Genomic DNA, 13,949 nt, shown 5'->3' with positions numbered 1-13,949 from the left:
CATAAAAATAGCCATCTAGCAGGAAATGACATACCGATTGAAACAAAGAAGGTGAAATATATATTCAAAATGCATCAAACCACAAGTGCAAGAGAATATCTGCTGTAATGTATGTCTAATTGTTACTTTTTCTCCATTGTGCTGACACTGAGTAGCTATTTCAATCAATCAGTGTCTCACATCCGCTAATAGTGACTGCACTGCTTCTATGGCCAACACAATAAGAGCACTGGCTTTTATAGTGAAGCTTAAACCGAGGGATTGGAGAGAAGTGCCTCATTGTAATCTTCATAATATTACATAGTCCATTACCCTCAATCCTCATGCTTTTATTCATCTGGGGAAACGGGAGGAGGTAGGGGCAGGCAAAGAGAGAGCCAACAAAAATGGGTTAAAGGTACAGTAATCCCCCACATATATATTGTACAAAAGCCCTGATTTTGTGCATGATATTCTATAGTTATACAGTAGCTGTGCTTTTGCTTGTTTGTCCTTAGTTTACCTCACCAGTCCTCCAATGAAATGTGTGTAAAGTTCACCGAATTGTTCAGAGGCTACAGAGATTGGTTTTTTGTTGTTGTTGTTGTTGTTTTGTGCTTTTCTCATGAATTCACATGAGAAATGTTTTTAATAAATCTTACCAACCCCAAACAAATGGTACTTTGTTTACAGAATGTGATAACGCACGTGTCATGCAAAGTGAACTTTGCCAAGCTATCATAAATCTGATTAGCAAAAAAGGCCTATCAGACTATATTTGATAGCAGATAGACCTTTTGACTTAGCAGGCATCATTTAAGACTGCTGCAGACACAAAAGTTAGGGTATAAATCGAGAAATATTTGACCCATAGCATGATTTCTATGCACCCAAGTAAGAGCTGTCTCTCAAAAATATCTGACCTGAAACTCTCTCAAGCTACTCCAATCAGGATAATGAGCAGCACAGTGGTTTGGGCCATTGAACTGATTAGATGTTTTGCTGTTGTTCTCATTAAACCTCATTTAGTGTATTCAATGAAGCCTCACATAGCATGGATTGGCCTTAAAGATTTTATAACAACTGCCCTGAGGGCAGCTATTTTTTTTTTCAGACTTATTACTGCTATTCATATCAGTCATAAAACACAATTAGCTCCTTAAACAAACATTGTTTTTATTACGGAGATTGATGCTAATCTATGAATCTATGTACTAAGCATGCATATCAATAGATAAGCTAAAGTCAACTCAAGCAGTTACAGTCACGCAGAGTTCGCTACGGCAGTGTTTCCTGTGTCACGTTCGGTCAACAGCGTCATTAATTAACTTACAGGAACAGTCTGTTTTTCCACACTATATGGCCAAGCCGGAAAAACGCTTCACTGATCCTTCCCGAGAGGAGTGTGGCTTTCCCTTCCTGGACGTTGTTTCCCAACTCTGTTGATTTCCTTTTCTTTATAACTCATACAAATTACTCTATTCGTATTTGTCTCTGTTAAAAGCTCACTTGGGAGTAATTACAATATCTGGACTTCATATTCTGAGAATATAAAAATCAAAAACCCTTGGGATACAGCAGTATTCCAAAATCAAAGCCCCACACACAAACACACAAGCTTGACCATCTACTTCAATCTGCCAAACCCTGACCTCTGCATATCTGAGTCAGAGAGGGAGAGGGGCAACAGGCCAGTGATTATTTTTATTTTTGAGCCTGGCCAGAGGAAGGATTTTGTTATCTGACTAATGTCAGTCAAACACCCACCCACACAGACCCACACAGACCCCCAGATCAGAGCCAAGAGCCTTCTGCCTTGAAACAGATCAATCCACAACATAACCCCAGTGTAATCCTGTACGTCTTCAGCTCAACAAAAACAAATCAATGTACAAATCTTGGCTCTAAGTCCTAAATAATTCCACAACAGCCCACTGGCATTTGAAGACTTTTTTTTAGTCTTTTTATTGTGTTTACACACACACACACACACACACACACACACACACACACACACACACACACAGGATTTAATATGTCCCACCCATATTTATCAATACAGCAAAACTAATAATAAAAAACGAATAAATAAATAAATAATAATACAAATACTAAAAGAGAAGCCATTTTCTTATAAATTATTATTGCTGGTATCATGAAACTTATCCACAATGTAAAAATCACATATTATACACCACCAGTCAAAAGTTTTTGAACAGTAAGTTTATGTTTTTAAAGAAGTCTCTTCTTTTTATCAAGCCTGCATTTATTTGATCCAAAGTTTGCAAAATCAGTAAAATTTTGAAATATTTTTACTATTTAAAATAACTGTTTGCTATCTGAATATATTTTAAAATGTAATTTATTCCTGTGATTTCAAAGCTGCTAAAGAAACATTTATTATTATTGTTGAAAACAGCTGAGTATATTTTCTTCGGGTTTCTTTGATTAATAGAAAGTTCAGAAGAACAGCATTTAACTGAAATAGAAATCTTTTGTAACATTATAAATGTCTTTATCATCAATTTTGATCAATTTAAAGCATCCTTGCTAAATGGAAGCTTTAATTTCAAAATTGTAAAAATTTCTTTCCCCCCCAAAAAAAAATACTCATTGCAATAAATAATTAGAAATAATTTGTGCATCAATGTTAATCAAAATAACTTTTAACTTTTACCTTTGAATGGTATTGTATCCAAAATAAACAAGTCGAAAATGACATCTTTACAGTAAACTCATTGTGAGACACTATAATCCTGTCTGCATTTTACTCTTAAAGCCTCTTAGTCTAGACTGATGGAAAACAACAGCAAATCACCTCCTCAAGATAAATATAAAGACAGCTAAGCATTTTCTTACACATTTTTATATACGTCATCAAATCCTACAAAACAGCGAAATTGTACACCATTTGCTGAAGTGATAATTAAGTATGAAACTAAATGTTTCATACAATATTTTGATTTATTAGTCATTACATTAATGTTATTACCTCAAAAGAGAAGCAAATTTAGAATGCTTTCTGTGTGAATGGCGCCTTGTTTTGGCTTGCTGAATGAGTATTTAGGTGTAATACGCTTTATACCAGCTGGAGTTCTAGTTAGAGCTGGGTTAGTCTCATTAGAGCAGTGAGACTGCAGGAAGAACACACAATTTGGCTCTTGATGTGTGTCAGGAGAGCACTGTGTCTCTCAAATCCTTCCAGAGCTGAGAGACTAGGAGCGAGAGACAGAACCGAGAAAACAAATAAAGAAGGTTTTTATCATAGAGTCTGTCAGTGTTAAAGGGATAGCTCACTCAAAAAATTCTGACATAATTTACTCATTTTCATGTTGTTCAAAACCTGACTTTTTTTCATGGAACAAAAAGGAGAAATTCTTAAGTGAATGTACTTATCTTTGTACATGCAGTTACAATGAACAGAAATTAAAGCGATCAAGCTTCAAAATGGCACAAAAGCACCGTTTACTGAAATTAGCTGACATTGCTCTACCATTGACAATTGAGAGAAGTAGCAATCTCCAATTCGTGAACTATTTATTCTTTTTGATGTGATCTTTTCAGTGAACCAATTGATCTGCTTCAGGAATGAAGAAGAAGCATTTCAAGCCTTTCATCAGTACTGAGGCACAGGCCTCTCATCAAAGCAAGTTTCATCATATTTTGATTTTTTTTTTTTTACTGTTGTGGATATATGGCTAAATGATATCTTTTCACACAGCAGGGAGACGTTCATAAATGCACATGCAAATAATTAATCGCTGACAAACAATAGAAGTCATTTGCAGTTAATAGCTCACTGGGAAGGACGATTATAAATCAACTACAATGTACATTTTTATCCATATCCCAGTTGTTGTATGATACTTTTATAGTGCTTTTGAAACCAACTTTGAAGCTTGGATAAGATAGATTCATTTCAGCCATATGAAAAGAGTGACAAGCTCAGTCGTTTTTTTTTTTTTTTGGCACAGAGGAAATAATGTCATACAGGTTTGAAATGACATGAGTAAATGATGATATATATAGTTGAAGTCAAAAGTTTACATACACCTTGCAGAATCTGCAAAATGGTAATTATTTTACCAAAATATGAGGGAACATACAAAATGCATGTTATTTTTTATTTAGTACTGACCTGAGTAAGATATTTCACATATATAGTCCACAAGAGAAAATAATAGTTGAATTTATAAAAATTACCCCATTCAAAAGTTTACATACACTTGATTCTTAATATGGCGTTGTTATATTTTTTGTGGTAATTTTTCATGAGTTCCTTGTTTGTCCTGAACAGTGAAACTGCCCGCTGTTCTTCAGAAAAATCCTCAGGTTTTTTAGCACTAAGGACACCTGAGGTACTCATATGCAAGTATTACAGAAGGTTCAAACACTAACTGATGCTTCAGAAGGAAACACAATGCATTAAGAGCCGGGGGTGAAAACTTTTTGAATTTGAAGATCAGGGTCAATTTAAAGGGTCAATTCTTCTTGGAAACATGTAAGTAACTTCTGTAGCTTCTGAAGGGTAGTACTAAATGAAAAAAAAAAAGATATTTAGGCAAAAAATGTAAATTAATGTAGAAAAATGTACAGATCTTCATTCTGTTCAAAAGTTTTCACCCCCAACTCTTAATGCATCGTTTTTTCTTTCTGACACATCAGTGAGTATTTGAATCTTCTGTAATAGTTGCATATAAGTCCCTCAGTTGTCCTCAGTTTGAAAAGATGGATCTCAAAATCATAGAGTCATTGTTGGAAAGGTTAAAAAAATGCTAAAAAAATAAAAATACTATCACTAAACAAACAGCTGTGGATCATTCAGGTAACAACACAATATTAAGAATTAAGTGTAAACATTTGAACAGGGTAATTTTTATAAATTCAATTATTATTTTCTCTCGTGGACTATATGTAAACCTCTTTTATGTGAAATATCTTATTCAGGTCAGTACTAAATAAAAAATAACATGCATTTGTATGATCCCTTTTATTTTGGTAAAATAATTAAGATTTTGCAGATTCTGCAAGGTGTGTGTAAACTTGACTTCAACTGTAATGGTCATTTTTAAGCAAATTATTTCTTAACAGAGAGGGGGAAACAAAAACAACCACTGCTCGGAGGCTACATGTGGATTGCGTACACACACACAAAAAGCCGTCTGTCAGTGTCAGTGAGATATGCGGTGTAAATGTCCTTGCTGCTGAACGCCTGCATGCAGCACTGAAGTTTCCGTTCTTCCTTTCAGAAACCATTCTGAATATGAATAAAAAATGAGCTGAGAGCACAGGAGAAAAAGAGACTGAGAAAGAGGGCGAGAACAAGACAAAGAGCTGGTGAGTCTTGAGAGAGTGGGCGGAAGATAAATTGCAGAAGTAGGGTGAACTATGAGAAGAACGGAAGAACACATACGGGAGGGGGGAACAAGGAGAAAGGTGCCTGCATGAGAAAGAAATGACTGCAGGTTCCTTTGAGAGATGTGGCAGAGAGACTTGTTGTTGCTAAGATGCTATATATACAAAAAATTCTGCTGTGGAAATGTATTAATACATTAGCCGTGGGAGAGGCAAACCTCAAATGTCTAATGAAGTTCACACTTCCTCTGCTTCAACACTATTAGCAAGCTTCTCCCATGATGCTTCAACAGACATGAGTTGAAATAAATATTCAATCAACATTTCTTTTAGAGGTGGTTTACATGACTTATTAATGAAACACAAAAATGGCTTCAAGTATAAGTATCTACCTATATTATCTAACTTGACCGTCACCGCAAATTCAAGTTCAGATGATGTAGAAGACCTGACGGATGCCATTTTGACTGATTATGTGTTCTTTATACTGTTGTATGCTTATTCAGCAGGTTTATTCAACAGTGGTGAAATGGTAAGATTCCTTTGTTGACAGAATAATCGCACATCACAATTGTTTTTACCCATTACGTCACTAAAAGCCAGACCCCCCACCTGACATGCAGGAATAGCTGTTGACATTCCTAATGTGCCTGACAGCATTGTTTAAGCTCTTCTCTTTGGCAGGAGCAAAGTGCTTGATGATTTGTCCAAAGTAAATGCATTCTACTGCGATATGAGAAATACCTCATACCAGTGGAAACTGAGACTGACTCTTTAGACCACAGACACACTGCCACCACAGAGGTTTACATTTTTTGTAGTCTCAATAGTGTAAATCTAGAATCCTGTTGTATATAACTCTGTGTTAATAATGTTAAACAGTGCGCTACTGACTGTTGTTTGTATATGGTAACTTAGGATGAAACAATTCCTGACTGCAGGATGTGCTGTGCAGGATGAATTAACCAAAAAATTCTACAAAATACTAAAGGGATAGTTCAACCAAAAATGTAAATTCTGTTATTAACTACTCACTCTCATGTTGTTCCAAACACATAAGACTTTTGTTCATCTTTAATTAAAATTAAGATATTTCTGATGAAATCTGAGAGCTTTCTGACCCTGCATAGACAGCAATTACGCAACTACCATGTTCAAGGTCCAGAAAGGTAGAAAGGATATTGTTAAAATAGTCCATGTGGCCTTGAATGTGTCAGTTGAGTTGCTGTCTACACAGGGTCAGAAGGCTCTTGGATTTCATCAAAAACATCTTAATTTGTGTTCCAAAGATGAACCGAGATGAATGAGCACAAGAGACTTCTTGTGGTAAGAAAAATCTTACCAACCCCAAACATATGAACAGTACAACTTGAGAAGTTGCCTGTTAAAATCTTCCACGTCTTTTTAAAACAAACCAATCAAAATAACAGATGCCACTACTGTATATATTTATATTGGTGATGTGTTTAGTTACCAGGGTTGGGCAAAATTCAGAACTGAAGAATTAGCTCCATTTCAATTCATGAGTTTGAATTTGAATTGAATTAGCCACACTCCACAGTAAGCAGAATTTGAATAACGGAAAGAAATTCAGTAGATTTTTTTTTTACAAGAAATTTAACAGAGGGAAAGCATTCTAGAAAATGAAGTGTTCTTCCACCCTGGTTCACCAAAAGTTGATTAAATGATGAATTGTACAGTTGAAGTCAAAAGTTTACATACACCTTACAGAACGTGCAAAATGTTAATTATTTTACCAAAATAAGAGGGAACATAGAAAATGTTTTTTTTTTATTCAGTATTGACCTGAATAAGATATTTCACAGAAAAGATGTTTACAAATAGAGAAAATAACAGTTGAATTTATAAAAATGACCCTGTTCAAAAGTTTACATACACTTGAATATTATTACTGTGTTGTTACCTGAATGATCCACAGCTTTTTTTTTTTTTTCTTTGGTTTACAGATCATGTTTAAGAGCCAGAGGATGGAAACTTTTTAATTTGATATTTAGGCAAAATAAGAAAAATGTACACATCTTCATTCTTTTTAAAAGTTTACACCCCTGGCTTCCATCTGAAGCATCAGTAAGTGTTTGAACCTTCTGTAATAGTTGCATATGAGTCCCTCGGTTGAAAAGACGGATCTTAAAATCATACAGTTATTGTTGGAAAGGGCTCAAATACACAAAAATGCTGAAAAACCAAAGAAGTTGTGAGACCTGAAGGATTTTTCTGAAGAACAGCAGGCAGTTTAACGGTTTAGGACAAACAATGGACTCCTTAACATCTATCACTAAACAGCTGTGGATCATTCAGGTAACAACACCGCATTAAGAATCAAAGGGATGTAAACTTTTGAACTGGGTCATTTTTATAAATTCAACTATTATTTTCTCTTGTGGGCTATATTTAAATGTCTTTCATGTGAAATATCTTAATAAAGTCAGTTTTAAATAAAATATAACATGCATTTTGTATGATCCCTCTTATTTACTTAAAATAATTAACATTTTGCAGATTCTGCAAGATGTAGACGTTTGACTTTAATTGTATATTCTATCCTCAATCCTTCAAACTTCAGTTTTTCAAAACTGTCAAACTAGGCTGTGTCAATCTTGCATTCAAACATTGCTTAGGTAAAAAAAGATTTTATTTATTTGAATTCTACTTCCATACAGTACATTTAAATGGCAAATCTGCAAACTGTTTCCAATCTCAATTCAATTTCAGGAACACAATTAGAATTTTAAACGTATTCTTGATTCTAAATGGAACACAAACCTGTTGACTGCCTTTTTGGACTTCATTGGAACAGCGGGCATTCAGATAAGAGATACGTAGCACTCGTCTGGGACAGCAATGCGTAGCTCAGGCAACACCACTGCCTAAAGGGAAAGAAGCAACATTGTTACATACTTACAGACTTGTGAAGTGAGGATTCACAGCAAAATCTCAGATATCTTACTACAGCCACTACTTTCATCAAACGTGTAGAGTGAGATCACACCATTCACAGATCTTAAGGGAGGCCAAGATAAAAGACAAGTCCTCTAAAAAAGGTCTTACAAGCTCTCGTTGACAGCATTTCAAAACAAAAGTGAATCTGTAGTGTACATAAGCAGAATTCATGTTAGCTCAGCAAAACAAGTCAAAGCATTCTTGCTTATGTATGCAAATTACTGTAACATTCATAAAGCAAAAATGCACCGAAGTGTTTTCTGTTGTCCACATTTAGAGCAACCTCCCAACAGTGCTCTTACTCTCAGTCTAAATTACATTCGGTTAACAGGGTTGATTATTTTCAGTGTGCCTGGTTGTTTTAGTTTGGATTTGATCCTGCTCCATTAGCAGGTGATTACCGGGTGTATAATGAGTGCATTAATAAAACAGACACAGCGTATGGAAAAAAACAAAGTAGTAAAAACAGCAACAGTCTGTTTATCTTTCCCGCTCAGTCCCACTGATCATCTCCCTCAGAGTGCATTAATTACTCCAGAATAGGAATTAATTTTAAGGAATTAAGCATAATACGGCTAAATTCCGTATGATCAGGAAAGCTGTGTGCGCATTACTGTACAAGCGGATTTTACCATCCTTCCCGTCTCATTTATTTCCTTCTGTTCCCTCCATAGCATTCTATTGTTACACGTAATGTGCTCCACACTATTCTATTTCATTCCATTATACAGAGTGCCATTCCTAGCCATTTAAGTCCATTCATTTTCATTCTGTTCTATTCCATTCCATTGGTGAAAGTTGATATCACATTGCCACCATTGTGGCTGGTAACTGCATCCAACATCCTGATTGGATTGAAAGTGGGAGTGAACACTGGCAGGACCCCAGAGTCTGATGGCCCTGTGTACGGCCACCCTCTCAGGTTCACACACACCCACAAAGGCCGTCCTTTGAGCCAACGGTGAGTTCACCATCGAACAAGCTCAGGTCTGCCATTCCCAGTGGGTAATTATTGCTTGCTGCAAACCTACCAACACACTGAATGTTATCTCAAGACCACTTTTAAGTCCCTATTATTTGCTTTCTCTCTCCCTTTCAGGGGCATCTTTCTCAGGGTCCTCTGTGTCTCTCACACACAATCAGTTCTTCATTATCCCGGGTCACATTCAGTAACTGGTCTACCCTTCAGTAAAGAGACTGAAAAATAAGGTGAGATGGCTGCTTTACTCTTGTGAAGGATATCTGATTAAACAGGTTGTATCAATGGCTTATACCTAACTGAATTAGTGACTGAATTTACAGATTTTAATTAATCAAATTCCTACAAAACATACCTTCTACAACTTTTTATGTTGCCTCATATTGGCTACTCCATAACTGTCTTTTTCGGACAAGTACTCTACTGCCTTCCTCTACTTTTCAACTCTCTCTGGAAAAATGACACTTTCTCCTCCATTTGCTAAACCACATGGACCATTGCAGATCATTACCAAATACCAAGTGTCCAAGGCCCCTTGAGGCATAAGAAGACCATGGAAGCTGTCTGCATTAGTCAGGCCTCCATCATGAAGAGCACACCAAAAGACTGACCTTGAAAAATGGCCAGAACACCATTAGTGCACCATTATAAATCTCTAACTGTCAGCAGCCAGCCTCTTTATCTTGGTTATGTGTGATGAAGTCAAAAAGCCTATAATTAGCCTGGCCAAGGTCCCATTAATTCCACTTTGAAGTTTATGGACCACAATACATAGCTTGTTTTGACTTCTGTAATTTCTATATTAACTATATAGTGATATATACACTACCAGTCAAAAGCTTTGGACAGTAAGGGTTTTAACATTTTTTAAAGAAGTCTCTTCTGCTCACCAAGTCTGCATTTATTTGATCCAAAGTACAGCAAAAACAGTAAAATTTTGAAATATTTTACTATTTGAAAATAACTGTTTTGTATTAGAATATATTTTAAAATTTAATTTATTCCACTGATTTTAAAGCTGATTTTTTAGCATCATTACTCCAGTCACATAATTCTTCAGAAATAATTTTAATATTCTGATTTGCAGCTCAAATGTTTATTATTATTATTATTATTATTATTATTATTATAAATAGCCGAGTAGATTTTTTTAGGTTTCTTTGATAAATAGAAAGTTCAAAAGAACAGCATTTATCTGAAATAGAAATCTTTTGTAACATTATAAATGTCTTTATCATCACTTTTAAACAAATTAAAACATCCTTGCTAAATAAAAATAAAAAGCATTTTTAATAGTAAAAATATTTCACAATATTTTTGCTTTTGCTGTATTTTGGATCAAATAAATGCAGGCTTGGTAAACCGAAGAGACTTCTTTAAAAAACATTAAAAAACAAAGACTGGTAGTGTACCATTGCGTTTAAATAAAATGACTGAAAACAATGTCTTGATCACACTGCCCACCCCTAGATCTTTACAGGCTCCCATTAATTATATTTTGGACATTATAAACCACTAGGGGCTTATTTTCCTCATTTTGTCTTTTGCAAGTCCCTCTATAATGGGATACACACCATTAAGTTTATGTAAAATGACTAATAACATGATATATTGGTCCTAGACCTTCATATAGCCTTTTTCAAAGTTTCACTTCAGATCACTAAGACAATCTGTCCTCGATTATGATCTTAAAAGGCCAGATTCTCAGACTCCCCACAGAGAGCTTTAACATGGTCATTAATCAACTGACCTACAGTTCATCTTCCATGCAGTGAAAAAAAATTAGTCATGGCTCAGAGCTGCGAAAAGTTGACAAAACTTAGACTCAGAAGCATCTGGAGGCCAGCTTTCAAACATTCCCTGTTCACACCTTCACAAGAACACACAACTCCAGACTGCACCCTGTAGTTAATTCCAACAGGGACATGGAAGTTCTTATGTATCAATCACTGGGGATTTAAAAAACATCTGGCCATGCTTTTTAAATGTAGTGTTTTGAAACAGAAGCTAAGTTGCAAATCATTAGAATAACTGGCCAGATTGCCAAGTGATTGATTTATTAATGACATCATTACTGCAAAAAATAAACCTCAATGACTGGTAAGTGATCAGGACATGACAAGAGACCAATGTTTACTATGAGAGATATGAAAAAAGCACATCTTTGCAAGAAATTAGTTTGCAGGGACAACTGTCAATTTTATATAATAATGTAAAGTAGTTTTGATAATTTTACAAATCTCCATTAATTTAGAACACAAACACAAAAAAGAAAGAAAAAGAAAGAAATATAGCTCTGTTCTCTCATATCCTACCACCTGTCCAAACAGCGATTACTTGAGTATTATTTACTGAAAAAGCTCAGTGTTGCTGATAATCCGGGACTAAGCTGAAAATCTGGCTGAGATGTATACGGCTGCTCTGCAGTCAACCCATTCTTTAGGCTTTCCTTGTAACAGATCAAAAAAGCTCAATAGATTATCCTTTCTCCATGGATAAAGAGAGATATAGAGGAAATATGATCATAAAGTCTTTCATTTGTTGATATATAAAGGCTTTTAGAATGACTGAGAACAGCATGTTTAGTGTGGTGAACATCTCTAGGTTATGGTGAAGAGTGTAAAATTACATTACTAGCATCAATTGCAAAAAAAAGTGATTGTTTTCAAACAGGTTTCTCAAACACTTCTCCATCTGATCATTGGTCAAGCAAAGCATTAGCCCCGCCCCAAACTCACACCATTGGTTAAGCCCATGTTGCTATGCTGGGCTAGTCAGGATGCTCAAACAAACAAAACACTTTTTGAGGCAAATGCTTATCTTTGTCTCTGCGTGGAGTACATTGGTAAAATAACACTCTTTCTGGAGTTTCTGAATATCCAGATAACTCAATCATTGCTATAAGACCCAGCGTTTCATTGAGCAAAGGGTAAAGCTGCTGAATTTTTCATCTAAAACCCATTTTCTAAGCCAAGCATTAACAACAGATTTACGTATATGCTGGCATGACTGCACATCCTCCGACAGCCCAGGCATCTTAAATGCAAACATTACTTACTGCAATTCAAGAGTTCAACTCAAAGAGCTTTAGTGTGATCTTTCACAGAATGATTTCATCTCACACTGATGCTGAGAGTCAGCGACTGGTCAAGCAGAGAATGGGGAAGATCAAAGAAAGATATTATGCATAAAGCTTTCATACAAAAAAAAAAAAAAAAAAAAAGATTTAAAAGCTGCACAGCCCTTCCCTTAATCTTTGAAGATACATGAAATACAATATTTGAAGGTATCGATGGGGTCAAACATGTAGCCAACAATTCAAGCTTGATTCCAAAAGCATCATATGCCTTTTCCTAAGAGTAGACAACTTATTTGCAATGCCTTAGATGCCTAATTTTATATAAATATTAAATAAATTTAATTAATCACAAAACTATATAATTCAATAGCAAAAAGGCTATGAGGTAAGTTTTAGAATAGACCATATGTTTTGCTATCCCATGCAAGAAAATCTCAAGAAACGTCTTCAGGACATGCACATTTGTATGCAGGCCAAGACACAAATCTGAAGCATTGCAATCAACTTCAGCTCTGCCAAGGTCACAAAGAGAGTTCAGCAACAGACAGTACGTCTTCAACTCATACAGTACACTCAGCACACTGATAACAGGAAATTAAAAGTAAAATGATAAATACAGTGCAATAAAAGCAATAAAGGATAAATCAAGGAGAAACATTTGCAGTATTGCAGAGCTCAGGGGACCAACTGTTAAAAAAACAAGATATATTCTCTTTTATTATCCATGTAATTTTATTCAGAGACTTGCTGTTGGAAAGCAAACTCTGTTAGGAACCTAATGGGATTGTAGCACTGTTTATACTTTATTGTACCTACTATTAACATTAGTCCGGGTGACACGATTACAAGTGGCCAGTGCTAAATACATGTGTAAACACAGTCCAAAACTGTGTCAGTGTTGATGTTGCTGATGTTGTCAGTCCTGTGAATTTATTTCTTTAATCTTTACCTTTTTAAAGGTGACATATCAGAAAAATCTGACTTTTTCTGTGTTTAAGTGCTATAATCAGGTCCCCAGTGCATCTGCCAACCCAGAAAATGTGAAAAAAGGCCAACACACTAACTCTGTTTTGGTATGCCTATTTCTGGAAGGATGTAAAAAATGAGCTGGTCAGATTTCGCTACCCTGTGACGTAAGAAGGGGATCTTATTTTAATATTACCGCCTCTTAATCGGCAAATTTCCACCCACAGCGCCGTTATTTTGGTTTCGCAAGCGACAACGGTGTACCAGTTCTAACGCCATGGCAAAAGTTCGAACAAAGCATGCTAACTGTTCTGTCGTTGGCTGCACAGATGAGTACAGAACACTATTTACAGTCCTAGTCTCGGAGGAGACAAGAGAGCAGAGGATTTATTGATGTATTTACTGTGTTTTACACTGATCTAATATAAACATGCAATTTCTTTCCCAGGTGTTTACCTTCACAGACATAACTGACTTTTATTGTAACTCACGTGTGTTTTTAACATAAACTTGTGTGTATTTGATAGTTTAAGTGCAATAAGACATGAAAGAGAAGTTTAGTACATAGTTTAGTACTCACATGCCATGTGACAGCCGCTTTCTGTTTGTGTGCTGATGTTTTTAGCAATC

The 13,949-nt window shown here is 35.5% G+C and overlaps 1 protein-coding gene across 2 annotated transcripts in view; it reads right to left on the bottom strand.

Annotated features, from left to right (window-relative positions):
• The window catches only part of wscd2 (WSC domain containing 2), a 60,638-nt gene that overhangs the window by 41,691 nt on the left and 4,998 nt on the right, over positions 1-13,949 (bottom strand). For both annotated transcript variants that reach the window (XM_073841094.1, XM_073841095.1), the window contains exon 2: positions 8,119-8,222. The gene's annotated coding sequence lies outside the window, so the exon portion shown is untranslated. The remainder of the gene's footprint in view (positions 1-8,118; positions 8,223-13,949) is intronic.

This window comes from Garra rufa, chromosome 5, assembly GCF_049309525.1.
Source record: "Garra rufa chromosome 5, GarRuf1.0, whole genome shotgun sequence".
Classification (NCBI taxonomy): Eukaryota; Metazoa; Chordata; class Actinopteri; order Cypriniformes; family Cyprinidae; genus Garra; species Garra rufa.
The sequence above is the reverse complement of the archived record's forward strand: the minus strand, read 5'-3'. Positions and strand labels throughout refer to the sequence as shown.